The 5,032-nt window shown below is 40.8% G+C and overlaps 1 pseudogene; it reads right to left on the reverse strand.

Annotated features, from left to right (window-relative positions):
- Positions 1-682: 682 nt before the first annotated feature.
- LOC102872754 lies at positions 683-1,520 on the reverse strand (annotated as a pseudogene).
- Between the last annotated feature and the right edge of the window lie 3,512 nt (positions 1,521-5,032).

A 5,032-nucleotide genomic window follows, 5' to 3' on the forward strand; every position in this document is an offset into this window, starting at 1 on the left:
TCAAGTAGAGACTCTATGAAAGAGTCTATGCTTTTCCATAGTTATCATTGTTTCTCCAAGTTTATACATTTTCCAGAGGCAAGTGGTTTAGGAAGTAGATGCCACTCCTGCTTCCAAACCTGTTTTACAACTGAGAGTTCCACCAAACACTGCCCACATTGTGAAACCATTAAGGTATTTGATGACCCCATGGCACAAGGTTCAGCATCACAGCAAACCTATGTTACGTCATACAGCACATTGACAAAGAGTGATGTGTAAAGTGGAAGTATGTTCCTCCAGATATAATAGCACAAGTCTCATTTAACAGTGGTTAAGTATTGTCGAGTTGAATACGACTCAAAATAAGCTTTGTACAAAATGACCTGAACTCGGTTCTATAATTACCATAATTTCTTTTCTTTAAATTTTTTATTTTAATTGAAGTTTACAGACTTTGGATTTCCATTCATTCATTGTTGCACACTTTCCTCCCTGAGGGAGTCTCCCTCAAATCTAGGAGTTGGCTGGCGAGCTAGCATCTCTATGGCTGTCTCATCTTGATGGCAGTCATGTAGGGGAAGTTTCTGGGGGTCATGTTTGTTGTGTGTTACTGCTGTTTATTCTCCCCTCAAAAGTGGATGGCTTAGTACAAATACCAGGGATATTTTCAAATTTCCCCCTTGGAGCTTGGGAGAGCTCACTAGAGAAACCTGGGGAGGGGGAAGGCTTCCCCCTCAAGGAAAGGGACCCGGGCGTCCAAAGCAGTAAAGTGAGGGCCTCCATAGCCTAGGGTGTGTTAAATTTTGGCCCTAGTGCCAAAGGAAGAGGCACTGGTCCTTCTGGGAAAGGAGAGCCAGCAGGCTCAAAATTCTCTAGTTGAGAGTAGTCATCACCATATCGTTTGCCCTTCTGACACTGGTTACAGAACCACAGATGGAGTACATCCTTCCCAATGCTGAGCTGCTGGGCGATGTGATTGTTCTGCTGCTGGGTGGGTTTGGGACACTTGCAGGAACAGGCTCTCCAGGCTGTCTTTCACTGGAGTCTCAAAGCCCTTCTGCTTTCTCTTTCAGATCTGCTGCGGGAGGGTCTCTGTTTTACATATCTCCTGAAGGTTTTTATTGTTGTCTGTCTCCTCCACTCACTTTTGTAGCAGGGGCTGCAGCTTACAGGTATTCTTGAAACTAAGCTACAGAGCCTTGAAAGGAAAGATGGTTATTTGGCTAAACACCTTCCCAAAGAGAACTCCCAGAGTGAGCCCCCATATCAGCTTGGGTATACCACAGGTTGATGCTCTTTTGCTTAAAGAGTTTAGCAGACGGCTTCAGATCTTTCTCCCGAGTTTTGATGTCCTTATCTTGGATCTCATCCAGCTTCTCCTGTCCTGTTTCACAGCCAAAGAGGGAACAGTGCTGGGCCCCCTCGGAGCTGTTCTCCACCCCAGCACCAGACTCGCTATCAGGACGAGGAGTCTCAGGGCTACCTTGGGGCAGTGGCCCCAAACAAGCCTGAGGTCCACAGTATGCCGTAGAAATCATATGGCAGGGGGCAGGCGGATTCCAGCAGAACTCAGCACCTGGTCCAATTCCTGGCCCACCTGAGGCACCCCGGAAGCTCAGTCAGGCTTGGGGTCTGGCCCAGGCCCTCCTGTCCCTTCATCTTTACCTCCTGGTTGGGGTGAAAAGGCAACATTGACAATCAGGGATCCTGTCATGGAGAAAGAAGGCACTCCAAGCCGAGGGCCTCAGGACAGAAGGAAGTTCTCAACCTAAAAAAAAAAGTTATTTGTTGAGGATATTATTGTTATGTGCCTTCGACTTGCTTGCAGCTCATACCGACCCTATGTGCAAGAGCCCTAAACCCTGCTCTATCCTGTGCCTACGTTATAGTCTCTGACACACCTATCCCCATTGCCCCAGTGACTGAACCAGTCCACCTCATCCAGGTCTTCTACTCCTGCACTGTCCCTCCGCCCTCCCAAACATGATGTCCCATTCCAAGCACCGGTCGTTCCTTGAAACATGTCCAAAGTATATCAGACAAAGCTTCAGAATCCTTGCCTTTAAGAAGCAGCCTGATTTCACCTTCTCCAGGACAAACCTGTTTGTTCTTTTAGCAGTCCATGGTATATTCAACACTCTTCTCCAGCACCACAGCTCAAAGGCATCAATTCTCGTTATATCATACCTAGTAATTGTCCAGCTCTCTGGAGCATAGCACGCAATTGTGAAGACTATGGCCTGGATCAGGCACACCTTGGTCTCTAAGCGGATGTTGTTGCTCTTCAGTACTCTGGAGAGGTCCCTGACAGCCAACTTTTCCCAGTGCAATTTGTGTCTTGATTTCCTGGTTGCTGGTACTAAGAGCAAATGCAAACTAAAACTGTTAACAATCTCAACATCTTCACTATCCATAATGATGCTGCCAATTGGCCCAGTGGTGAGAATCTTCATACTATTTTTTTTTTTTTTACTTTTTAATCCTTTTATGACTGATGAGGGTTTTTTTGGGTTCCCCCCTTTTTCTTTATTATTAATTTTAATGAAAGTTTACAGAGACTTGGGATTTCCATTCATTCATTGTTGCACTTTTCTCCCTGCCTACCCCTCCTCCCCAAGTTTGCTCTTCTCTTTGAAAAGTAAAAGAAGAATTCTTTCATTATTATACAATCCCTTCCCCCAAGTCCACTCCACTATGCAGCCTTCATTCTGGACTCCTGTCATGACAATAATAACTAATTATATATCCTTTTTAAACAGTTCTCTTCCTCATTTGTTTCAATGCACTATACATAATTTATCCCATCTTTCTCAGTCTCCTCCCAACCCCGATATCAGTCCCGTTTTACAAAAGTGGCACTATGCAGTATTTGTCCTTTTGTGACTGAGATATTTCACTCAGCATAATGTCCTTTAGGGTCACCTATTTTGTATAATATTTCATGAGTTCCTAGTTTTTCAATGCAGCACAACATTCCATTGTGTGAATATACCACAACTTCTCTATCTATTTGTTTGTTGATGGGCACTAAGGTTGTTTCCAACTCTTTGCCATTGTTTACAAAGAAGCAATAAACATGAGTGTGCATATATCTGCTTGGGTGATGATTATGGTTTCTTTGGGGTATATTCCTAGTAGTAGAATTGCTGAGTCAAATGGTAATTCTATTTGTAACTTTTTGAGAAAGTGCCATACTACCTTCTAGAGCAATTGCACCATTTTACACTCCCACCAACAGTGAATAAAGGTTCCCCTTTCTCCACAACCTCGCCAGCATTTGTTGCTTGCTGTTCTGTTAAATTTTACTATTCTTACTGGAGTGAGATGATATCTCATAGTTTTGATTTGCTTCTGTCTTAGAGGTAGGGATTTTGAACATTTCTTTGTGTGTTTGTTTGCCATCTGAATGTCTTCTTTAGTGAAGTGTCTGTTCATATCCTGTGCCCATTTTTCAATTGGGTTGTTTACCTTTATCTTGTGGTGCTCTAGTATTTAATAAATTCTAGATATAAGTCCTTATCTGACATGTTATTAACAAATATTTTCCCAGTCTGTGGCTTCCCTTTTTATCCTGTTGGAGAAGTGTTTGGATGTTCACAGGGATTTGATTCTTAGAAGTTCCCATTCATTGATTTTATCTTCTCCTGACTATAGATTTTCAGGATACTTGGAAGACTGTTTATGTTGTGGATTAGGGCTTCTAGAGTACTTCCAAGCTTTTCTTTAATGAAGTTTATAGTCTCTGGTTTTAGTCCTAGGCCCATGATCTACTTTGAGTTGGTTTTTGTGTATGGAGTGGGTTGCTTGAGTTTTCTGCAGATAGTTTTCCAATTTTGCCAACACCATTTGTTTAAAAGGCTGCCATTTCCCCAGTTAACGGATTTCATCTCCTTGTCAAAAATCAGTTGACCACAGGTAGATGGGCTGATTGCTGGATTCCCAATTCTATTCCATTGATCTGTGTGTCTGTCATTGTACCAGTACCATGCTATCTATACCATGACAGTGTAGTAGGATTTAAAATCAGGGAGTGAGATACCTCCTACCTTGTTTCTCTTTTTAAGGAGTGCTTTGCTTATTTGGGGCCTCTTTCCATTCTAAATGAAATTGGAGATTGCTTTTTCCATCTCATTGAAGAATGGCATTAGTATTTGTACTGAGATTGCACTGAAAGTGTAAATTGCCTTTGGTAGTATTGTCAATTTCACAATATTGAGTCTTCCTATCCACAGGATCATGTGGTTCTTGTTCTTTGTTTATATGATGAATTACATTGTTTTTCCTATGTTGAATCATCCTTGCATACCTGTTATGAATCCCACTTGGTCATGGTGAATTGTTTTGTTTTTTTAATGTATCATTGGATTCTATTGGCCAGAATTTTATTCAGGATTTTTGCATCTATGTTCATAAGAGATAGTAGCCTATAGTTTTCCGTTTTGGTGGTGTCCTTTCCTGACTGGTATCAAGAATATGTTTGCTTCATAGAATGAATCTGGGAGAGTTCCACCTGCTTTTATTTTCTGAAATACTTTATGTAGAATTGGTGATAGCTCTTCTCTGAATGTTTGATAAAATTCAGTTATAAAACCATCTGGTCAAAGGGCTTTTTGGACTGGAAGTTCTTTAATTACCTTTTCAATTTCTTCTTTTGTAATAGGTTTTCCAGGTGTTCAATTTCAGTTTGTATCAGTTTAGGTAGGTCGTGTATTTCTAAGTATTTGTCTATTTTCTCTAGATTTTCACATTTGTTTGAGCATAGTTTTTCAAATTATTCCAATGTTAGCCTTTTTTGTTTTAGTTGGTTCAGTTGTGATGTTGCTCATTCAATCTCTTATTTGGATTATTTGTGTCTTTTCCTTTGTTTTGCTAGTAGTTGGTCAATTTTATTGACTTTTTCAAAGAACCAACTCCTAGTTTTGTTTATGGTTTAAATTGTTTTTAGTTTTCTATTTCATTTATTTCTGCTATACTTTTTAGAATTTCAGTTTTTTTAGAAGGTGTTGGTTTTTCTTGCTGTTCTTTTTCGATTTGTTGGAGATGTTGAGTT

The sequence above is a fragment of the Elephantulus edwardii genome, unplaced genomic scaffold (genome assembly GCF_000299155.1).
Source record: "Elephantulus edwardii isolate Elephantulus edwardi_28Jun2011 unplaced genomic scaffold, EleEdw1.0 scaffold00180, whole genome shotgun sequence".
Lineage (NCBI taxonomy): Eukaryota > Metazoa > Chordata > Mammalia > Macroscelidea > Macroscelididae > Elephantulus > Elephantulus edwardii.